The following is a 25,139-nucleotide window of genomic DNA, read 5'->3' as shown; positions in this document are numbered from 1 at the left end:
TCTGGTGAAGTTCCCACTGACTGGTAAAGGGGAAACATAACCCCCATCTTCAAGAAGGGAAAAAAGGAAGACCCAGGGAACTACAGGCCAGTCAGTCTCACCTGTGTGCCTGGCAAGATCATGGAGCAGATCCTCCTGGAAACTATAATGAGGCACATGGAAATCAAGGAGGTGATTGGTGACAGCCAGCATGGCTTCACTAAGGGCAAATCATGCCTGACAAATTTGGGGGCCTTCTACAATGGGGTTACTGTACTGGTGGATAGGGGAAGAGCAACTGTTGTCATCTACATGGACTTGTGCAAAGCATTTGACACTGTCCCACACGACATCCTGGTCTCTAAATTGGAGAGATATGGACTCGATGGATGGACCACTCGGTGGATAAAGAATTGGCTGGATGGTCACACTCAAAGAGTTACGGTCAACAGCTCAATGTCCAAGTGGACACCAGTGACGACTGGCGTTCCTCAGGGATCGGTATTGGGACCGGTCCTGTTTAACATCTTTGTCAGTGACATGGACAGTGGGATTGAGTGCACCCTCAGCAAGTTTGCTGATGACTCCAAGCTGTGTGGTGCGGTCGACACGCTGGAAGGAAGGGATGCCATCCAGAGGGACCTTGACAGGCTTGAGAGCTGGGCCTGTGCAAACCGCGTGAAGTTCAACAAGGCCAAGTGCAAGGCCCTGCATGTGGGTTGGAGCAATCCCCAGCACAAATACAGGCTGGGCAGAAAATGGATTGAGAGCAGCCTTGAGGAGAAGGACTTGGGGGTGATGGTTGACGAGAAGCTCAACATGAGCCGGCAATGTGCGCTTGCAGCCCAGAAAGCCAACCGTATCCTGGGCTGCATCAAAAGAAGCGTGACCAGCAGATCAAGGGAGGTGATTCTCCTCCTCTACGCTACTCTCGTGAGACCCCACCGGGAGTACTGCGTTCAGCTCTGGGGCCCCCAACATAAGAAGGACATGGAGCTGTTGGAGCGAGTCCAGAGGAGGGCCATGAAGATGATCAGAGAGCTGGAGCACCTCCCTTATGAAGACAGGCTGAGAGAGTTGGGGCTGTTCAGCCTGGAGAAGAGAAGGTTCCGGGGAGACCTTATAGCAGCCTTCTAGTACCTGAAGGGGGCTTACAGGAAAGCGAGAGAGGGACTTTTTACAAGGGCATGTAGTGATAGGATGAGGGGTAATGGTTTTAAACTGCAAGAGGATAGATTTAGATTAGATATTAGGAAGAAATTCTCTACTGTGAGGGTGGTGAGACACTGGAACAGGTTGCCCAGGAAAGTAGTGGCTGCCCCCTCCCTGGCAGTGTTTAAGGCCAAGTTGAATGAGGCTTTGAGCAACCTGGTCTAGTGGAAAGTGTCCCTGCCTGTGGCAGGAGGGTTGGAACTAGATGATCTTTAACATCCCTTCCAACCCAAACCTTTCTATGATTCTATGATTCTATGAAACAGATTCTGCCAAAGAAGTGTTGAATGTATTTGGGGTTTTTTTACACAGAATCATAGAATGGTTTGGGTGGGAAGGGACCTTAATGTGCCAGAATGTATCCTGCCAGTGCGCAACAAACTATAGAAAAATATGTTGCATCAGCCATCTAATAATAAAAAAAAATATCCACTGTAGCACCAGCAGAAAGTGGTCCTGGTTTGGGGCCTTACTAGGAACGCAAGTCCCCAAAAGTGAGAAAGCGACTTTTTACATTAGTCTGCTGATAAAATTTTATATAATTTTCACCTTTTTTTTTACTGAGGCGTCGATCTTAGAAGGTGATGGTTATAAGCACCAGCACAGTTCAGATACAGCCATTTGAAGTGCTCTGAAAAGTCAGTGCATTAAATGAAAGCCTTCTTTCTCTATTTGCTGTTTACAAATGTCTCACCCATCTGCTTGATTTGTATGTGACACTCAAAACTCAAATTTCTGCTCAAGAAGGTGCACTGAGATGATGCCAGAACTCACATCAGTTCAAGAAAATGGAAAGGAAACAATGAACAAAAATTTTGCTCTGAACCCCATTGTAATATGACTAAATAGTACAAGAAGAGGTAAAACAGCAACTGTGTGCACAGTACATATGACAAACCCAGAGCCTGGAAAACCATTTTGCAAAGATGGCAAGGTGAGATGTCTGTGGAAGATAGTACAACTAGAAAGAAGGAAGAGGAGATACCCTTCCTCAAGGAGCATAATGATGTGAATGGTGAAAACCTACCACAGGAACTGGAAAGTGCTACAATGTAGTAAGTATGCACAAGATCAAAAGAAAGACATATTCTTAATAAAGCCTCAAGGCATACTCTTAACAAAGCTAGTAACAAGTTTTCAATGGTTATAACAAATCAGAAGTCAAAGTGGAATTGAGCTCAGAACAAGGAGTTTGGGTCAAGAGGTCTATAGAATGTAATAAAAGACTTGGCACTTGTTACTTTCAGAATGGTGCAAAGGTAAAAGAAAGGTAAGTGTAGTAGGAGCTGCAATACCTTTTATTGCTTAACTGTTGCACTTCTGAACAGCTGATGTGCCCAGAAATCTTGTTTGTGTTTTGCAATACAACAAATCTCAGTCTGGATGAGGAGCAATTGCTGAAGTTTCACATGATTATACTAATCCATTCAACAGTTTGAGAGGAAAGGGGCAGTTATCCCAGTGGAGTAGAGCTAGATGCAAGCAAAAGAAACAAGCCATAAGGTCATTAGTCTCTGTGGGACCAAGATAGATAATCAACATCTGCAGAAAGCAGGTACTCTCATGGTAACTGAGCTTCTTTGCTGACGAGTTGAATTTGACTTGCCACTTAGTACTCTGTTTGAAGACTGAAGAGGATGTTTAATGATACAGAAAGGAACATTCACAAACTAATTACACAAACTATAGTCAGTTTGGCACCAAAGTAGATCTGGTATATTACAGGAACAGCTGGTAAAACAGTGACTTCTGGAGAGGTCACTTTTAGGCATCTCTAACTGAGCATTCAGGCATGCATTTTCTTAATAATTTAATGCTTAAAGAGGCTGAGAATCATCCAAATGAATTTCAGAGATGTGTAGAAAATGAGCATCCATTGACACCAACTGGAAGTCGGTGTGGTAGGACCTCTGAAAAGGTCACTGGCTGCCTGCCTACATCTTTACAGGGAATACATAGAGTTTAAGGCATCGGCTGTCTATTCCAAGTCTTTAGACATCTGAAGACCTATTTACACCTGCCTTTCCCCCAGCCTCTCTCTTAAGCCATACAATGTACAAGAGGATGCGCTCTGCTGAATCTAGACCAGGATATCAAGAACTGTTCTGTATCCTCAGACACTTGCCAAACCTCTGCCATCTCCTCAACTCCCTTTCAATGCTAACTAAAGATGTTTTGGGCGTTGGGAATTTCTATTTTGCTTTGGGTTTTTTACCCATTTTAACCAGTAGGAAAACTACATGGCATTTACTAAGTATCTACCCAGGACACTCTCTTTGTGTTGGCAGTGCGTATTAGAGCTGTGTCTATCAATCAAATGTGATGTGCTACAATCATTTTATGGAAAAGATTTAAAAACGTGTTATTTACACATTGGAAAGGTTTTTTTTGATTGCTTTTTCTAGAGGGCAGGTAGCAGTCCAAATCAAACTAAAGGGCATCCTCACACCTGTCTACTATTTTGAATTCACATAAGCATGCAGCCCATTGTGTCTCTTCCTGTTGAGTAACTGATGATTGTCAATAATAACTTAAGCTTTATCTAATGTTAAAAGTAAAATCCTGTATATTTAAAAAAAAAGAAAAAAAAGTCATTCTGATTCTGTACAGTCAATGAATAAATGGCTCCCTATATCAAATTAATTCCAAGCCATCCCATACTCTAGCAAATTATTTTGAGTGCATTTTCCCCCTGGATGAAGTACATATTGAAGTGATAGTTAACTGAATAGACTACATGAAAAAAAATATTAGCACTAATGCACATGGCTTTAAACAAATGCTGTTGATAAACAGGCACATCTAAAACACCTGTCTCTCTATTCAACTAAGATGCATTAGCTATTTAATGTATCATGTAGTTAGCAATGAAGTACAGTTAGTCTTTATATTATACAACTTGCAAAATATCTTTTTAAACATTTCTTTCAAATTTTGGACTACAGGACAATGTTTCCTATTGAAGCATAACATTTCTTGCCATTTCCCCACTATCATAAGGCAGAAACATCAGTCAAGATTGCTTAGGCAATCAAGAACGGCTAAGCGTATTGTAAGCCAAAGTACTGTAGAAAAAAAGGTGAGTTGATTAATTCTGTAAAGTTGAGTAAACATCCAATAAACTCATCTCCCCTAGCATTAAAATTAGATGGTTAATAAACACTATACATGGGAAAAGTTAATAGAAATTTAGACTAAGTTAAAAGATGAAAAAAATCTCTAAGTACTATAAACTATGTAATATGATAAACAAGAATAATCTTTCTGATCTGCTTGTTCATCTACTAAATCTTTTTTAGCTCTAATTTCCAGTCAAAGAGTGCCAAGGCACGCCATAATTTCTTACACAGAGAGACTTCCCAATAATGCCATCTACATTTTAAAGGATGCTGAAACAGCTGTTACACAATGACTTTTCAACCCTTTGTGCACACAGATAACACAGAACCAAGAGTTATCTTCCTTACGCTACTATATTGCACAGAGCATTGTGCCTGCCCACTTTCCCCACCCTCCACTTCCCAGCCATTCTCACTGGAACACCAAGGGCAAGAGAAAGAATAAAAGGAGAATGTTAAAATAATTATTTTAATAGCTAGAGAACAAGAATATTTGGCTGAGAACTTTAAAACACTGAGCCTGATATTAAAATCATAAACCCTTCACACGTTTTTCTGTATGTCCTTACATTAAAGACAGAGGAGCACCTACTTATGGCCAAATTAGATCACTGGCTTTATAGGCTCTTTCTCAAGGGTGAGCTTGTCCCTAGCTACTTCCTGGGCACCTAAACCTACTTGCTTTGGTGTCAGTGAGAGCAATGATAGTTTTGCACTGGCATTTGAACAGAAGAGGAAACAGCATTAAATATGGTTGCAGGTTTTTGTGGCATGGCCCTGACATGATACATTTAATTTTGTTAATTTTGAAGATGCAGAATTTGTTTCCAGGTTTAGATATTTCCTTTTCAATTTACATTTTATCCTTAAAGTAAGAGATATCTTGGGAGGTCATTGCACTGGTTTTGGCTGTGTCAAATTTCAAGACTTTTTCTAGGGTTTGGGGCTTTTTTAATGTCTAGAAAACATTGATAAACATATTGTACAGCAGTTGCAAACTAAATCTCCAGGTTCTTCTTGTGCAGCTGTTTGCAGGGTTAAGTCTCCAGCAGATTCTCGCTGTCACTTCAGTGATTTGGATTACAGCACAGCTTCACAAACCAACTTATTGTCAATGAAGATGGAGTGCAAAACTGCAGCTTGAGCAGAGCCAAGCAGTTTGGAAGGGCAGGAGGGGTATTAAAGTAAGTTATTTTCGGGGCTGACATCAGCTTCTTTTGGTGCCAGCCCCCCAGCAGGCAGAAGAATCCAGTCACACAGAATCACACACACAGAATCACAGAATCAACCAGGTTGGAAGAGACCTCAGGGATCATCGAGTCCAACCATTGCCCTTACACCACCCTGTCAACTAGACCATAGCACTAAGTGCCATGTCCAGTCTTTTCTTAAACACATCCAGAGATGGTGACTCCACCACCTCCCTGGGCAGCCCATTCCAATGTCTAATAACCCTTTCTGTAAAGAAATTCTTCCTCATGTCCAACCTGAACCTCCCCTGGCAAAGCTTGAGGCTGTGCCCTCTTGTCCTATCGCTAGTTGCCCGGGAGAAGAGGCCAACTCCCACTTCACTACAACCTCCCTTCAGGTAGTTGTAGATGGCAATAAGGTCACCTCGGAGCCTCCTCTTCTCCAGGCTAAACAACCCCAGCTCCCTCAGCCGTTCCTCGTAGGTCAGACCCTCCAGACCCTTCACCAGCTTGGTCGCCCTCCTCTGGACTCGCTCCAACACCTCAACTTCTTTCTTGAAGTGCGCGGCCCAGAACTGAACACAGTACTCAAGATGCGACCTCACCAGTGCCGAGTACAGAGGGACGATCACTTCCCTAGACCGGCTGGCTACACTATTCCTAATAGAGGCCAGGATGCCATTGGCCTTCTTGGCCACCTGGGCACACTGCTGGCTCATGTTTAGCCAGCTGTCGATCAGCACCCCCAGGTCTCTTTCCACCCAAAGAGTCAGTCCCAAGTGTTGCCCTTTCTTCAGGAACTGATCAGCAGCAGTAAGTGCTGGTATCCAATTTAAAGGACGTGCCACTGAAACACTGCCTAGAAGCTCAATGCAGGAACTTGGTAAAAATACACCAAACTTTTTGGCAGTCAGAGAACTAATTTTTTCTATTTGCCAACACAAATCAGTTAGTTTAACATGCAAGATGTGATTAAAGGGTGCCCCACATGACACGAGCTGGCCGGGCAGCTTTGCCAGCAGTGCCTGTTATTTCAACTCTTTGCAACAACACTTGGAGTTGGGTTCACTCCTGATCTGGGTGACAACCACTGGGCTTCTGCAAGGAATGCAAGCACATTTGTCTGGGGCTTATGATCAAAGAAGAAAACAGAAAAGTAAATAAGATCAAAGGGTTCAAACTTGAAGCCAAGTTCAGTAGAACTGAAATGAAGGATTCTGTCCTTCCAGCATCTTAGAGATCTTTCTGTCCCGTACACAATACCTTTGCTAAACTTGCAGCAGCTTGTGCAACTCTCTTCTAAAAACATGTTGCCAAGCAGCCTCCATTTCCAAGTATTTATCTTTTTCATGCCCTCCAAAGAATTAGAGAAACACACACAATCATTTTAAAGAACAATAAATGAAGTGAAAACTGTCAACTTTACTATGTAATTGCATTAAATCCATGAAATTATGTGCCATAATAATTTAATTCCTTCTATTGATTCATTCCAGAGTTAGAATTACACAGGATTAATGCTAATTTTTCATACTTGGAATAATTAATTTGTCTCGATCTATTCATTTAGGGATGACTTAGGCAGGAAAGCACAAATTGCTCAATGGCTAGATGATGTACACTTTAAAAACATTTTCCCTTGCCAGCATGTGATGACACCAGGCTTTCTGCAAGATCACCACCACATACTAAGATCAGCGGCAGAGCACTTTTTCAAGTATTTCAAGGTGATCCCCATGCTTTTTGGACGAGGACTTCGTGCAGTTGCCCGAGGGTTGACTTCATTTTGCTTGTACATTCACTCAATAGAAATAGAGGAAAGGGTTTTTCAGCATTTTTTGTCGGGCAGGTCCATGTTCTGCCATCAGCCCTGTGGTTACTGTAAGGATGTTTTTCTGCTCCATATTTAATACTGCAAACGAAGCTCTCAACTGTAGATGGATGTTCATTCCTAAGTAATAGTGCAAGGAAAACGTGGGGAAAGGTTTGGGTTTCACTCTGCATACAGGTCCACTCTATGCCTTTGTGGACCTGGGAGACATATTTAAGTAAAAAGATAGTCTTTTCCAGCTCACGCTGTTGGGATCATGTGTCAGGTAAGAGCCAGCCACCACCACGCAGCTTCAGAGGAAAGGAGGTAGGCCATTTCATAGATCTACCGAAAGAGCTTCCTCATGTTGCCTCTGCCACTGCTTTTCCTCAAAATTTGTTTCTTACATCAATAGATATAAAATTACCTAACAGAGTCCTAGTTTCTCAGAAAAAATGAGGTTATTTGAAGGAACAAAATGGGCTAATGAAAAGAAGGGAAACCTCAAAATAATTATTTTAGAGCCAAAGTACAGGATAAATGCCAACCACATTTCATTTGTCAGGACAATCACACACTTGACTGAGCAATACAGTAAAATACTGGGCAGACCTCTCATATAATCCCAATAGAATGGCGGAATAAAGCAAACTTAGTTAAATCAATTGTGTAGGAACGAATTATTATATCTACTTACTTTACTCTCACACTTTCTAAGGAAAAAAACTAGTCCACCAAAAAAAATAAATCCGAACATAAGTTAGTCTTTGCTTGCATCAGAAGAGAGGATCATGTGTCTGATCTGTTTCATATGCATCACACTGATGTATTTTTCCTTAAAGCCTACGGCAGGCTGCTCCTGTACATGTGAATTTCCAAAAGCCATTCTTGAAGTCTTCACATCCCCCCGTCACATTAACCAATTTTATTTTTCAGTGTGAGCCTTTTTTTTCTTTTGATGAGGTCATTTTTTCACTTCCATTTTTTGTTTCTCAGAAAGTTTAGTTTGAATATTCAAACTTTTTTCTCAATATGCTGGTCAAGTAAGAGGACAGAAAGCTAACAGCAATGTAGGAGATGTTTAAAAAGATGGACCCAAGGAGGAGGATCAACAGGGGCAGGTAGAAAAAGAGCCTTGCAGCATGCAGACACCCTTGGGGAGGCATTTTGAGCAACTTTCAGTTAGGAGAACCATATCAGCTGTTTGTATTTCCAGGTCACAAAGGTCACAACAATACCAAGAAGCTTTTCTTTAAAGAAAACAAAACCTAACACATTCAGAAGTATGGAAGTAATCAGGTGATGAAAGTGAACATGTAAGAAATTTAGCAGTAGATGTGTGAAATTAAATTTCCCCACATTTTATCAAACTACAGCCCTTCCAAGGCCCTGTTGCCACAGAAATGACCTTTTGGGCAGTCACTTCTTCCTTGGAAATGTTAAATTTACATTTGGCTCCCCAAAGTCTTGATTATTTCACACGTTTGAGTTAAAAAGGCTAGAAGCTTAATGTCAGAAGTGCCTTGAAGCGCTTCTGTGGGATGATGCATTAGAAGCACTACAGGTTTAGTGGGACATCAGAAGGTTAGGATGGGCTGTGTCGTTTTTATAAAGCAGTAAGTCCCAGTGCACCATTGTGGTGGGGCCTGCACAGCCGGGTGCTTGGGGGAAGGATGTGGGAGAGATCCCAGATCCACAGATAGCCATGCAGCTCATAGGAGTACGGACATCTCTTTTCTCGGATCTGCTGCCAGAGACCCAGCAAGGGAGAGGGGTCATACATTAATAGGCCAAAGATGCATCTTTTATTGATTCTCTCTGTTGTTTTTTTTGGTTCACAAATCACTCCCCTCCACTCATCTCATCTGCCCTATTCCCCCAGCCAGCCCTTGCCACATCCACGATCCCAGAGTACCTTTCTCTAACTTGCCCGCCCTATGCAGTGAGGCTGTACCTGCTGGAAGAAGTGCCCAAACAGTGCCTTGCAGAGCAGCAGCGAAGCCAGGTGTCTACTGGAGGCTCCTGCCTCCACTGAGCGTATAGCATATCCCTCCACCCACCACTTTTGGAGTGAAATAAGTTGTCTTTGTTTCTGCTGGGAGAGCAGACGGGAGAGAGAGGTACTCCATGGTCAAGTACTTTTCTGGGTGTCTGTTATTTTTCCTCCACCTGTACCCTCTGTCTCTTGTTTTCTTCCTCCTCACAGAAAGGACTGGGCAGGGACAGAGTTTTAAGACAGTTATTGCCTTTAAACCTGACATCATTAAAATCTCCTTCATTACCATCACTGAGCTGAGAGTATCATTACAATGAACAGGATGATAATAGATATCTTTGTCATTTACAGTAATAATAAAATATAACTGCCAATGACCATGTGTCTCAAGTAGTATTAACAGAATGTACAATTCAGTAATGAGAGGTAATTCAGTTGTTAATGACAGTGAGGCACTGGTATAATTTAACATTCAGGTATTGGACAGGATTCTGCAAACCACTGTTGCTTAGTCCACCCCTCCCTGCACACGGGCACCCACCACCTCCAGTGGCAGGGCTCGGGTGCAGAGCAGATCTCCAATGATGACAGCAGGTTCCTGTGGACAACACACGGTGATGGCCCCGTAGTGCTTCTGCGTTTAAGACTTTTCAGGCATTTAAAGCCTTCTCAGGAAGTCAGTTCCCAGACTTGTAGATGAAGCTGCAGTTATGGCCCAAAAAAGTATTGAGATAATTTCCTGCTTCTAAACCTGTCTCATCTTAGGAGGGACAGAGAGAAACCCCCTCTGCCTGTGCTTCACCTCCTGCCTGCAGCAGGGACCTGGCAAGCCCTGCCCCAGAGCTGTTCACACTGGGACCACACCGAGCAAGAAGTTCTGCCCAGGGCGATGCCGTCTGCTGCTTTGCCCTGCCCATAGGCACCTCTGGTGCATGCCCTGCTTAGCTCTGCTGGCACATAGGTCTGCAGCACAGACCGGATCCTCCACAACAGCTCAGATGCCTCTGGAGGCTGGTCCCGTCATACAGTCATCCCCACCATCCACATCTATCCACCTTCTAACCTCTCTGATGAGCCTTCGAAAAAGGATGTCAGGTTAGCCCTGGCAAAAGAGCAGCTCTTGTGAGAGGCAATGAGAACAGGAGTTGCTTTCCCACTGGAGTTGCTTTCTGTCCCACTCATGGCACATTCAGGAGCTACTGAAAGGACCAGAGCATCAGCCGGGCTGCTGAGCGCGATGTTGTCTGGGCTCTCCTCCTGGGGGAGCCTTCCCGCTCCCACAGCAGCAGGGCCACTCAGAGAGGAACTCAGTAGCAAATCCTGTTGTTTTGTTTATCCTCAAGAAAGAATTAATATTCAGTCAGGGGATCAAATCGTGATCGTTTTTTTTTGCTGTAAATCCCAGGGCTGCCACTGAAGACTATATGCAGTGCGCTGTTTCAGGGATTGTTTCATAACCTCTGTGCTCTGGAGACAGTATGAGTTTTAAAGAGTAACAAGGTAAGAAACACAAACAAACAGAGAGAGAAAGTAAGTGACATGGGAATGCATCCGACAAAACTTTACGGACAGATCTGACTGTTGTTACAGTTGGTGTCATCAAGTCTTTATTCTCTTTGCTGCATTTCATAGCCAAACAGTTTTCTGTGGTCAGTGGCTGTGTAACTGTTCTGAAGACCCACACCATGTCACATAGGTGGCATCATATTCTTCTTTATCACTGCTCTTGAAGGCCAGAATCTCTCAAAAAGGCCACTGAAGAACTAGAAAAGGTGCAGAGAGAAGCAGCAAGGATGATCATTGCTCTGGAAAGAGAACAGGACCATAAGGAAAGAGATCAAGATCTTTCAGGTAGGAAAATATATAGCAGACGAGAATTAGAATAGGAATGGGAGAAATGGGTGGTAGTGGAATAATTGGAGAACTGAAAGCCCTCAAATATCACATACCAGGCAGATTTGAAACAAACACAAGGCCGAATTACCCAATATAATTAAAATATTGAGCTCATTGCTGCATAAAATTATGTATGTAAAATATAAAAACAATGAGACAAGAAGGAAAGGGCTTTATAACATAAACCCATACCTTCTGACCAAAGAAGCACAAGTCAGCAGCAGGCTGTGGGTGAGGGAGCTTACTGGGCAGCATGACTGCAAACTTACTCTATGTGCCCACTCCCTGTCTGAGTGTTTTCCATATTACCTGACGGTGGCTGCAGGGAGGGACAGATTTCCAGGCCACATGGGACCTGTAAACCCTTTGATACATGTCATCAGTATGGCTCTAGACTGGCCAAAGACAGCTGGAGTCTTGCTTCTGGAGAAGAGTGACTGCCATGGGTCTGAGCTGTTCTCCCCACACAGCAAGACCCAGGAAGGGGAATCTGGGATCCAGAAAAGATGCTGGGAGATGGGTCATCTCCCAGCACCATTCCCTTTGGCACATACTCCTGGGGAGCAGTACCAGTCTGTGCACAACAAGCCTAGCCACATCTGCCCTGTCTCTCATCAGGGAAGAGGGATGTGAATGACCAGGGCATCCCATCCAGAGGCAACACAGCAGGCAGGGTGCTGGTGGCACTTCATCAAATGAAACCTTAACACTTCTTAGAGCTGGGGGAAGATTTTCTCCACCGCTGACTCAGGACTGAGCACTGATAACACAACTAAGCCCTATGTAACTGATGAGTACAAGCTATGTGATGTCACAACTGATGCAATGATATCCCTTGCTAATCACTTTTATCATATTCCAGACCATTCTAGCACAGTTCAAAACAAAATATAGCAAAATGTTCAGTGGAAGGGAGACAGGAAATTGAGATGTATGGACTAAAAACACGTCCTCGTCGCAGGAGGTAAGGAAAATTCCAGTTCTTTCATTAGGCAGCAATTAAAATGCTGTTTATAGAGCAGGAAAACAGAATATTATTGAACAACTGTAAGACAGGTGAGCTAATCATTACCTGATTCTATTACGCTGCCTTCTTCCAAAATCAAAGTGATTTCCCTCTAAATTAGAATTAATTAAGAGTGTATTTCCTGATTACACCTTACATAATGATTCAGGAGATGGTGTTTCTGTTCACATTTCCTTTCTTCTGTAATAAAACACACCAGATAAGAAAATTAGCAAGCTGCTCCCATTAGCCATTTTGAACACAGTGTATCCCACCCTCACAACAGGCAACTGGTAGTTTGGCTGTGAAACATAATCAGCTTTGAGCCCATCATGAATAGGTCTGATGTAATTGGTATCCACAAATTACATCCCCTGTATGAGCTACACATCATGGGTGTGTGCATGTTCAGTCACGTCAAGAGGCAGTTTCACTGGGTAAGGAATTTAGGACTGATTTCAGGAGGACCTCAGCTGTCAGATTTTTCTTTTTACACCCCCAGGAATTTCCTTAGTTCAGAGTATTTTACGAGACGAAGGAATCCCCTATCTGCTCATTTCTGAAATGGTGCTGCAGCTGTCTGGAGAAGGCAGGCTTTGAACAGAAAAAAAGATGTACATCTGCACTTGCACAGCCCTTTCCTTCCCATGCTGTATGCTGCACTGATGGCTTGTGGATGCCCTTTGTGCCTGTCCGTGGAGCTGTGCTCCTCACAGGGTGACATTGCCATTCATCTCATGGCTACAGCATGCTGTGACCCAAATTGCAGCTGCCCCGCTCCAGAAATAGCAGCTTGCCTCTGGGAGAGGTCAGCCATGACTGACTTCTTCATGTCAGCTATGTCCACTGTGGAGGTTTCCAAATCTGTCCTGCCTGGTTGCTCATTGCTTTTCTCATCTTCAGGACTCGTCTCTTAAGAGGCTCTGCATTATCTCCCCTTGGTTCTGCCCATGGCAGGAGATGATGTCCGCATGGAGCTGTCACCCCGCATACCTTATAATGCTGTAAAAACCTGTGCGTGGGTGAAGTTTTCACAAATCGATCACAGGGCCGTTCCTAGACATCCTTTGCTGAGTCTGTGGCTCAAGGAAGCTATAAACTTGGGATTTAGAATACACTGCAGTGCTACAGGCAACTTCTGAGAGGGCTCTTAAGAATGTAAACACACCCAGACACAGAGCAAGAGTCTTTTAGTCTAGCAGCCTCTTTCAGAAAGATGCTTAAGAATAGAGTGCAAAAAACAGTCTTCTGCTCTTACAGATCCTCCCAGCCTCTAGAAACCAACATTTTCTCTAGCTAGATGTCATATACTCATTATTCTATGTAATAGCCCTTTTCTCCACGAGCTTGCCTATTTCCCTTTAAACTTATTTTTCTTTTTGGAATCCATGAATCTTTTGACAGTGAGATTTATTTTTTGTTTTTCTTTTTTTCTCATTTTCCTCATGTTTTGGTGTGTGTTACAATAAGCAGTCAAGCCATGGGGCTGGTAGGTTGTACCAGAGGGCTGGAGCTCAACCCTGGGTTGGCCCTAGGGCATGGGGGGCCTGGAAGTGCAGGTGGGGATGGTGCAGGGACGCAGGGAGGCACTCGCAGGAGATGGTACTGTTCCCAGAGTCAGTGCTGATCTTGCTGCTGACACCATAGCACAGCTGGTCTGGCTGTGGCTGGCGTGGCTGCTGTGTGCTTCCCTCCCGCTTGCTCCTACTGTTTGTGTCGTGTCAGGGCTGCTCGTACAACCGCTTTGGCTCTCTGTTTGGTGGTAACTGATGGGCCTCATTTTCCAGAAATGTCATTCTAGCACTGTTCATGAGCCTAAATGTCATTTTTTTTTTAATTACAGATGGACATAATTAACTTGAATTACCATAATATATATTAAGTATCACAAATTATTCCCTTGCTGAAGACCACATTTCTCTTCAACTCTTAATGTGGAGCCTGAGGTTATAATTCAGCACTGCCAAAGCAAGCACTCTTTTTACGAGATCATTACCTTGGCAAGTGTTAAAAAGATCACTTCTAGGACAGTGACAAGCAGCATTTTAATTTTTACACACTCTTACTCTTAACCTGGGGTCACTTACAACTGGCAGATCACAGCAATAGACTCTTATTGCACCAAAGCAGATAGGATTGTATGCTGTTGCTTTTATGGCTTGTCATATGCATTATCTAAAACATATGGACATAGGTAACCAACTAGATGTATAGGGGTGTGAAAGAAAACACACAGTAAGTGGCTTGGAAGTAGTACCTAGGTAACAAAGTGAGGTAACTGGGATTATTATCCCTTTTTCCATGTGTAGTAGTGCATAAAAACCCAGCCATGCATCAGGATCTCATTTTGTTAGATGATTTACTAATAGAGAACGGAAAGAAAATCTCAGTCCCCAAGAGCACTACACAGTTGTTTCTACATGTGTGTGCTTTGACCAAAAAGTATCTACTCTCCATTATCTGAACTACAACTTTGGCAATTGTGTTTAGCTGGAGCCATAGCAACCACCCCTGAAGCACCTCAGATCCAAGAGCTACATAGACAGTAGAAACGGACACAGCAATTCCGTTAAAAATAATAATAGTCAATGTGTGGAGGTCACAGGTAAAAGTAACATATTGGACCTGTAAGAGAAGGAAAAGACAAAGCATGAATAAGCGTCTGTTCCGGGAGGACTTTCAGATAATCATAGACTAAAAATAGCTAGATGAAGAAAGCCCACAAAAAATGGACCTGGCAAAAGAAAGGTATATTTTGAAATGGCAACAAAAGAGTGAATTATGCTTGAGAGCTGAGAAGCTGAAAGAAAGCACTAAGGTCAATGGAATGGTAGACAACAGTAAGAGGAGAAAGTTAAGAGGAGCCTAGTCATTTGATAACACGACTATAAGGAAGAAAATTTGAGTTACAGGGAAAGAAAGAAAAGACTGAGAACAAAAGACAAAGGAAAAAAAAGAGATAGCATTTGGTCCTGGAACACTGAGGAAGCTGAAGAAGGAATACAAAGCAGGAATAAACAGCACTAGAGAAATCAAGAAACAGCAAGTTCTGCAAAACTAGAAGTATAACAAGCTAAAAATCAGAGCATCCTTTCTTTTCTCTGAGGCACAAGAACAACTTGACTATACGATTGGTTTGATACACATATGAAAAGAGATTTTGCAGGATGAGAAATATTTCAGTTACAGCTTGAGAAAAATGCTCGTGTTTCTGAAAAAAGCACGGAAGAAAACATCATTGCTGGTGAGGCAAGTGGGAGATAAAGGGAAGAGATCTGTATTTGTGGTGATCATTGTACATTTTAGAACCTAAAATTTATGCTTCAGGACATGTGGGAAAATCAAGGAGAAATAATATAAATATGATATCAAAGACAATAAATCATCCAAATTTTCCATTAAAAGAACTGATGTTTGGTTGTGAACAGTATTTCTGAGAGCTACACAGCATAGAGGGATAATAAAAAACTTCTTTTCTCTGAGACTCAAAAATGTCTAAAAATAATTCTCTGTAGAGAATTAAAGCAAAAGAGAGATACAGTAATGTGCTTGCCTTGAAAATAAGAAATTCCCTAAATGCTCAATTACTTTCAACCAGTAGTTTTAATACCTAAAGCAGGTTGTAGGTTTTTATTTTCCTCTAACGTGAATTAATGAAGGGTTCAGGTCACCTTTAACAACAATTCCCAAGGTACGGCTCACAGGGAGGATGGGCAATCACCGTTTGAAGCAGAAGACCGTGGGGCAGACCATTGCGTGGGGCCACAGTTTCTACTGGACAAAACCCTGCAGCCTGTGTTTCAGGGTGCTGGTATCACTCTGAAATCCTGGGGAATGTGGGAACCCCGGCTTCTCCCCAAAGCAAGGCACCGTCAGTTTGCTGGTGGCCGCCCCTGCAGCCCTGTCAGGGCGGGAGCCCTTACCCTGTGCTCTGGCCTGAGCCGGCGCTGGCAGACGTTGCCATCCAGAGAGGAGAGAGCTCCCCTCTTATCATAGCATGTGCAAAACAGTGAGAAAGTCATAAATGATGGCTTTTAACATCTTACATTCTGGAGCAATAGCTTTTATTTAGGTGGAAATATGAAAAATTTAGTAAGGGACAGCAGCCGTGTGGTATGGAGAGAAATGAACTGCAAGACAATGTTAAAGGCTGAAAACCTTACCCTTACCAGAAGCAAGAAAAGACCTCATCTCTCTCAGAGTAAAGATCTGCTGTTTTCTGCAAGATGTGCCCAGGTGAGAGAATACAGTTCCCAGTAGCCATCTCCTGCGGCTTTCCCTGATCAAGAGGATAAGGGTGACTCCTGTGTCATTGTGCCTGCCAGAAGCAACACCCAAGTCTCTCGGATCCCGCGGCCCCAGGCCCTCCCTGAGGGACTTTTGTGGCAAGCGTGAGAGGCAGCATCTAGCGACCCAACTCTTTTTTTTTGTGTTTGTACAAATGGGTTAAGGTAGGGCTGCAACAGGTAGCTGAATTGCTCCAGGAGTGTTGCTGGTTGTCCAAGAGGAGTTATTTCTCTCCTTAGAGAGTCATGGGCCACCTGTGGGTGTCTGAGCCAGCCTCATCTTCTAAACTGGCAGAGACCTCCCAGTTGTAGCCCAGGGGTTTTAAGAAGTTGTTGAAATACCAGCAAGCCTCAAGCTGCAGATTCTGCATGCCTGTTGTGAGTAGCCAGTTGCAAAACTGGATCAATCATTGCAATAATTCCATTTACTAAGGAAAGGAATATGGTACCTTTGTTCAACCCCTATTGTGCAGTCTACCTCTGACTGCTTGGATTTATAGCCTCTTTTCTTTTTCTGACCAAAGACAAATTCAAACATGTCCAGACTCTCCATTTTCCACTAACCAGCAGAAAGATGACTCATTAAATCTATTGTCTGCACTAATGCTCTAAGTACTCATGCAGTCTCTGAATGCGCTCCAAAAAATACTTCTGAGTCCAGGAATTTAGTAACTGCGCTTATCTGAACAGCTTTCATCCGGTTTGTCAGATCTTTTAACTGATCATTACAATTCTAGGGGATTAGGCGATAAGCCTGGAGCATGCTGAATGTGAGGGAGCTGTGCAAACCAGGAGCTCAGCCCTGCGAGGGCATCTCTGCACATCTCTGTCATCTGTGGTGCCAGCAGCCACATGTCAGAAGGGCTGTGGGGATCTGAGAAGTCTGACAATGCCATGCTGAGCATCCAAACTTAACTTTGTTTTATGCTGCTCATGATAAAAGTCTTTGCCATCCTTTCGATAGACTGCTGTCAATTAATGTACTGCTGATGCCATCTAAACTTTCAGACAGTGCTGACATTTTCATTATTTGGCAAACTCGCCTTTCATTATCCGGCAAACTTGCCTTTCATTATCCGCTTTGCCTCTCATGCAAGCTCCATAAAGCCTGAGATTTACCCTAAGTAACAGCAAATTGAATACATTTTCTCACTGAGAGAAATCGTTTAATCTGCAGAGATCAAATAACAGAGTACTTGTACAGCAACGATTCAGCTGAAGACTGAATTGCCACATGCTCACACCATCCTGATGAGCAACAGCAAGTCAACAGCAGGGACATACGGTTTCCCAGCTCTCTTTCTTTATTCTACCAACAAGGAGTGGACACAGTTCAATAGGCAGGGAGGTCCCCTTTTAATGTTTTTTTTCCAGTCTTGAGTTTTAGAGACATATAAAAAAGACATTTTCCTGCCCTTGTTGGTTTGCAGACAGAAGGACTGAGACATAAGGATTGTCATCAACACTTGCAGATAAAGTGAGAACCCTTATCTTGACTATTGGAGAGCAATAATAAAGGACCTTTTTGACAATTATTTTTCCCCTATTCTGACATAAAGCTATGGTTCTTTTCTGGTTTTGGCTGTGCAGAAGCAAAGTGAAATATGTATTTTATCCTCTACTTCCCATCAGTAGGTAGTTGTTCAGCCACTCCGTGGGAAGCAGGGCCTCAGCACTCGTAACGGTTTCTTGGGAAGACAAACACCATAACCACAAGTGTACTCCTTCCTCCTCCTCTCCTTCAGCTTTTGTTACTGAGCACATCATATGCTACAGGGTATCCCTTTGGTCAGCTAGTGTCATCTGTCCTGGCTGCGACCCCCTCAAACCTCTTGCTCACCCTCAGCCCACATGTTGGGGGGCACAGAGTGCAAAAGAGAGAAAGCCTTCACACTCCACAAGCACTGGTCAGCAATAGCCAAAATGTTGATGTGTTATCAACACTGTTTTAGTCACAAGTTAAATCTTTTCTTTTAAGCATCTTCATTTGTAGTTATTCTCAGATGTGGGAGTTTGGGAGTTAGGAAAGGGGGGGACTTCGGGAGGGCAGTTGCTTTTTGTGAGGTTTTTTGCATTGGGAGAACCAAATCTGAGCAGCACCTAATAGAGCAGAAGACAATTGCTCAGTTAAAAAGCCAGGGTTTTTTTCTCCATTTTCCAACAAAACCTCTCACCAGCCTCTACTGCCAGTGCAAAACAGAAGCTTGAAGAGCATTTTAAAAACACAGTGAGAGAGACACCCTCCCATTCTGCCATTCAGCGTGCCTTGCAAAATCTCCCCTCGAGTCTCCAAAATATCCTTAATGAAGGACCAGGTAAAGGCATGGAGTGAGAAAAGGGGACATGTAGCTCACTGCATGCACCATCCTGCTTCATATGTATGTCCATACTAGCACAGACCAAAATTTTAATTCTGTACTATGGATATTTGTTAATATCTAAGTAACTAGTGAGCCTCAATGATTTAATGTTGTTTATAAAGCTATTCAACATGTTCATACTCCATGATAATACGTTGATCTCAAGGGTCCTATGTGAGTCGTAGCCACAGCTGCTCAGAAAGATGGTACCCAGGAAATGCTACTTGCCAGAAAAGTGTCACAGTAACAAGGTGTTTGTGGCAAGGCAAACCATAATGCTACCTGCATTCAGACACTGAAAGAAGGCAGAAGTTACTTTAAGAAGCTCAGGTTAGGAGTTGAGTTAGAAACATTTCCCTTGTCCCATGCAAACCTTGGAGGTATGGCATTGCAAATCAGGATGCAAAGTCAGACTGTCAAAAGGGATACCTTGCTCCATCTCAAAGTGGACTGCTCTAAATCAAACTTTTCACTTGGATCTTTTAGAAAAGTTTGTTTCTTGCTTGTTTCTCCACACTTATTCCTCTTGTAACTAAGAGCACGTTCCCCAGTCTCAACTCTCATTTAATTAGTGAGGTGTTTGATAGTCATCCCTAGAAATACTAAACCAGTGCCAGTGCTCCTGGAAGAAGTGTTGGAGAGAAACAAAAGGCTTCAATTACAGTACCTCAGATTTTTAAAAAAGAGTCAAAATCTAAAGCTATTGATATAATATTGGGATCAGCTGGTGAATCCATCCCATTAACTTCACAGAGGTGACCAAGTTAGGCTGTCTCCCATGGACAACGGCACCTTAGCTTGGACAACGGGAACTGTCCACATGAGAGACTCACAGGTTTCCTGGACCACACAGGAGTCAAGGGCAGCTGCCACACTCATACAGCAACTTCTTCCATGTGTGCCAGGAGCTCCTCTGGGCACAGTCCAGCCTTTCTGAGGATGCTGGCCAAGCTGAGGTGACACAGAGTGGGCAAGGACACTTCCTTCACTGCAGTGGCCGATCTGGAGGGATGATTTCAGAAGCATGGAATGATGCTTTCCATGGCTTGCAGCACAGAGGGACTGAACCGGCATCAGCTTCGGATCAGTTAGAGCTCTGCAGTCATGCTGCAGTCCAGCTTCCTCCAAGAAGACGCAGCCCTAGCACCAGGCCAAAGCTACAATGGCTGAGAAGATTAGGAGTAGTGTTTGGAATATTTTTTCTCATGACAGAATAATAACAAAATATATATACGTAGAAAAATCACAGTCAATAAACAGAAGATGACTACAGAATATATTGTTTTTGTAAAAAAGCAATTACTACTTTGGTTATTACAGAGTCCCTCCGTCCCTTGGTATTCATGATGTATCTCAAGGTTCACTAATAAGCCTTTACCTTTCACAAATTTTGAACAGTATTTTCACTGGCCACCACATTACACATTTATAACTTTCACAAATAATATAATGATCTCGCTCTTCAAGTTGGTCTTGTTTTTCTTTTCTTTGGAAAGGACTGACGATTGCACTCAGAAATCAGCCTGTGTGGCTTTACTTTTTTTATTTATTCTTCAGAAAACATTTGTTCTGGCTAGTGCAAAGGATTCGTGTAGGCTGAACAAAAATGCCAGTGAAGTTATCAGAAAGTATTCTACTCACTGTAATGGGAATAGCTTCAGGCACATTAAACTCATGTTCCATTACATCTCCTTCATTTACAGTACGGTGATGGAGAAAAGGAATTAATTTCATATCCCTTCAAGCCTTCTCTGTCACTAAGCAGTTGGCAATGTTTGATTCCATTATTCTTGGGTGGTTAATTTTTACTGGCAGTAGGGAAATGTAACTACCTTCATTTTGGTGTAGTTCTAGGCTATACCTTGTTTCCCAAACATACCAAGAGCATCAAAACTACCTACTGCAGGCATTTCAACATATATATGTTAAAATTATATATTAGATTCAGCAATGCCTTTTCCCCTACAGCAACAAATCTGGCCTTTGTGAGCTAATATTGTATGAAAAATAAGCTGTCCATTCAAATACAGAGAATTCCTTTGCAGAATCGTATTTTTTTTCTCATTTGAAATCCAATTTCAGCTTATATCATCTAATAAATACCAGATCCCAATTTATGTTCAGGTAGAGTATTATATTAGCATTCTTGGAACTCTATCTCATTATTACACACTGCCTATATAAAATGAACATTTTTCTTTAGACACAGATGTCAACCTATATTGATGAGATTCTCCCAGTCCTAATAATTGGTATGAAATTGTTCAACAGTCCCTGCATAGAAATGCATAGCCCATTCTGTAATGAGCCATTCATGAAAAGCTAGCAAGAAAACCACCTTTTCCGAAAGCTAAAATGACATATTAAAACTTGTGAAACCTGGCATTGTATCAAACAAAATTAGAGCATTCTCTAAGGCTTTGAGCATGGCAGCACATGCACAGCCCTGTGTGTGCAGTCCCTTGCCTCTTCTCTGATATGATGTGAAGGCCATAATTTAAAATTGCTTATTAACTTTTTTCTTACAGAAGAATAAGCCACAACTGTACAAGATTGAACAGGGTCTATTTACAGTCCTTGAGTTAAGAGCTTGTTCATTTTTACCTCAGAGCGCCATTGTCTTAAATTTGTTTTTCCTGTTTTGCTTTGCTATTGTAATGGATTGGGCTGCTCTCCTGGGAAATCACTTGGGAATACTGCTATGGAGCAACTGGAGAGGGAACCACCTGCAAAAAAGAAATTCAAGAGGCTGTCTGGTGCCTGCCCCACACTGATGGAGAGACAGCCCTGTTAGATCAACGTCCAGTCACTTGAAATTTTCCGATGAAGGGTATTCCAAAGCCTCCCATGTCCTTGTCGCTATATGGTTTTAGAGTTGAATTTTTTTCCCAAAATCAGATTTACATCTTCTTTTCTGTAATTAAACTGAACACTTCTTGTCAGCTGTGGAAAACAACTGGACATAGAAAACAATTAATTGTTATGCTCTTCACAGTTATCTTTTACATATTGGAAATCTGTTATGATTTTCCCCACCTCCATCCTCTCCTCCTAAGACTGAACAAAGACAGTTCTTTCAGCCTGCCCCTCAGAGGTGACATATTCAAGTCTTCTCATTAATGTTGCCTTCCAGCTTTTGGCATACTCCAGTTCGCCCGCACCTTTCAAGGGGATTGAAAGGTCCAGGTGGGAAAATGTCAAAAACCAGAACTGAACAGAATCTTACTGTCTGGTTACTAATTTTTTTGCAAAAAAGGATCCTCTTTAACACAGTGGACACAGTTCAGTCACCAATATGGAGGCATCTGGTGTCATTTGAAATGTCCTACAGATCTCACCAGCTGACAGATGCTGCTCCACAAGGGTACAGCCCTCCCATGGTTGTATATCCCCCAGTCCCACACAGATGTCCCAGCTATGAAAAGCAGCAAAAATGACACGATGTTCAGGCAACTCAATCAATCTCTATATGTCTGCTTGCAGAGCTGAACTAAAAAAAAAAAATCCTACAAAATATGAATTAATGTCAGTTTAGCTCATTCATTTTAGACATCCTTGTGTTTTTGCAGGCCAGACAGATTTCTACTGCCTCATGTTATGCAGATTTACACCTTCTGAGGATCTTCAGGTGCAAGAAGTATGACTTCCTGTCCTCGTCCAATAATAAAGGAGTTCACTATTAATCTGTATATTCACATCTGAGTACCTCTGTGATCTAAGTACTTTTTTTTTTAATCAATCATTCCATAAGCTCCAAATATAGTTAATTATGTCAAAGAGTGATATTCAAACCCAAAATAGACTTCCATGAAAGTTTCAATGGAGGAACTGGGTGTAAAACTGAGACTTTGCTCTTCATTTGAGCCAGCATCTGATTATCATCTGTTCTTCCAAGTATGCTTCTGGCAGCTTCCTTGTCATCCATGTAACTATGTAAGGATGTATGTATGGCCTTCCTAATCTCCTTCTGCAGTTAACAAAAAAGACAGACCCTCCAGACTCTAGAGTTGTCAATGTGGATAAATGCAAAGGGCCAGGAAGGAAGTTTACACACTGAACCTTTAAGCATCTATAACTTTCCTTATTCCTTGATATGTTTTTGACTGCTTCAACTAATTATCTCTAAGATTTCACCCATGCCCAGCCCAGACGATAGCAGAATAGCTCCCTCAAACAGATGTCCCACTTTAAGACATGCATCTTCCACCTCACTCTATGGAAACACCACTTTGATGGTCTAAACCACAACCGTCCTGTTGTCTTAGGCAAAGGAACTGAAAGAACACACAGAAGAGTAAACACAGCTTTGGGGCATAGAAGCATCCACATGGGTGCAGCAGAAACCCAGGGCCAAGTGCTCTGCAGCTTAGACATCACCAACCCCCACTAACGGTGGGAGCAATACAGGCATAAGCCAGTCCACCCCAGCTGGCCACACAGGCAGGGAAATCCCTTACCTGGCCTTGTAATGGGAAGGTTAGCTCCCCTACTAGAGACAGCTTAGAACAACTAAAAGTCTTTAGTTTAGGTGGCACTGTGCACCAAAAAAAAGCCAATTGAAAGCCATATGTTGCACGGTAATAGTGACTCTAGCACAGATTCGTGGATCCCATCCAAAGGGGTTAGAGGGAAATTAAAAACCACATGGGTTTTCCCTTTCCTGCTCCTGTCCTCATAAATCTGAGCCACAGGGAATTCCTCCAGGCAGGCCAAGGGCAAGAAAATCCTCATTATATGCCCTTCCATGTTGTCTGCAGAATACAAGAATAGCAGCAGGCCTGAAACCCTCCAGCACGACTCAGAGAGCTAAGAAAAGCCACCAGCCACCCTGCTAATGTGATGAGAACTCACATGCAGAGCTGCTAACTGCTTCCCTGCGAAAAGCCTCCCCCATGCTAATACATCTCTGCTCACTGTCTTCACATCATTGCATCCATACATACATATACACACGGTGAGGGTGAGCATGGTGCAAAAAAAGTGGCCTCAGTGAAATCTATCGTAATACTTCTGGTGAGAACTGTTGTTCGCCTCAGGTCTTGAAGTCAATGTTCCTGTGCAAAATTACATCTAAAATGCGGGCCTGAGCATAGCATGGGGTGTTTGCATTTTGATTTACCCTGGAGGGAACCCCAGGAAAGTCAGTGTGTCAAAAGTTTGACATAGTGTCCATACATCACCAGTGCCCTGGCCAAGGCATGAAGTGCCCCCACTGCTGCGATCCGTGGCCAGCCCATGTTCCCCAAGTTCTGCAGCCCAGCTTTTAACCAGATTTGCTGTTCCAGTAGGCACAGGATCCCCCAGCATCAGCTTCACTGTGTAACCCTGTTTATTGCTAGACCCATCTTAAGGGAAAAGCAAAATCATATTTATTGTTGCAGAAGACAGGGGCAATGTAATATATTTATGGAATTGGGAACAAAGTTACAAAAGAAGAAAAAACACCTAATGATAACAGCCACCTGAAGTATTTCTCTGTCCTCATCTGCTCTGTAAGGACTTGCTTGCAGATGTTGCTGACCATATGCCATGGATAAATTCTCACAAGTAAACATCCATCAGAGTGTTATTTTGGAGACCCTGCCTCTTCCTCTACTCACAGTCCTCTGTTTATATGTTTTCTTAGAAAAAAAAAACACGCAAAAACTCTAAATAGTAATGAATCTTCAAAATTTGACCCATCTCCTTAGTATTCTCCTTTTCAGCTATTAACGTCAGAGTTTGCATTGTATTTCACCTTCATTTCTTTCCCCCCCCACCGCCGTTGTGTGCAGACAGGTCCCTCGAGGCCAGTTTGGTGTGTCACTAGTGCTGTGCCTGCTGCCCGGAGCAGCTAGCCAGGTGATGTTTAACCACCAAGGTAAATGCCACAAAGTAGGTCATTTTACTGAACTTTCACATTTCCACTCTGCATTTCCATGACCAGTTCAGCCAGTCCTGTGTTTTATCACAAAACTTCAAACATTATATATTTACTGTTCCTTAAGATATAGTAGCACTTCAATAACACCCAGTTCAGCAGGTTTTCCCTCCCAGATAACAGCGCCCAAACACGCTCCATAACAGGGACAGAAAGCAGAGAGGAGGCGACAGCTACAAGCCTGTCATCTCAGGCTCAGTGCTATCTGCTCTGGGTAAGCACTTTGCTCAGGGTGAGTCTGAAAAGGCTCAGAGCAGTGGAAGCAAGCCCAGAAAAACTGGGCTTGCATTCAGCTATGTGCGTTCACGTTCACTGCCAGGGGCGCCTGTGCCCTACAGAACCCCACATGCCCCCTGCGAAATCCA

The 25,139-nt window shown here is 42.9% G+C and overlaps 1 pseudogene; it reads right to left on the bottom strand.

Annotated features, from left to right (window-relative positions):
* Positions 1-5,661: 5,661 nt before the first annotated feature.
* LOC137660418 (uncharacterized) lies at positions 5,662-7,298 on the bottom strand (annotated as a pseudogene).
* Positions 7,299-25,139: the final 17,841 nt, after the last annotated feature.

The sequence above is a fragment of the Nyctibius grandis genome, chromosome 2, assembly GCF_013368605.1.
Source record: "Nyctibius grandis isolate bNycGra1 chromosome 2, bNycGra1.pri, whole genome shotgun sequence".
In the NCBI taxonomy this organism is placed as follows: Eukaryota; Metazoa; Chordata; class Aves; order Nyctibiiformes; family Nyctibiidae; genus Nyctibius; species Nyctibius grandis.
Note: the sequence above shows the minus strand (reverse complement) of the source record. Positions and strands in the feature narration are given on the sequence as shown.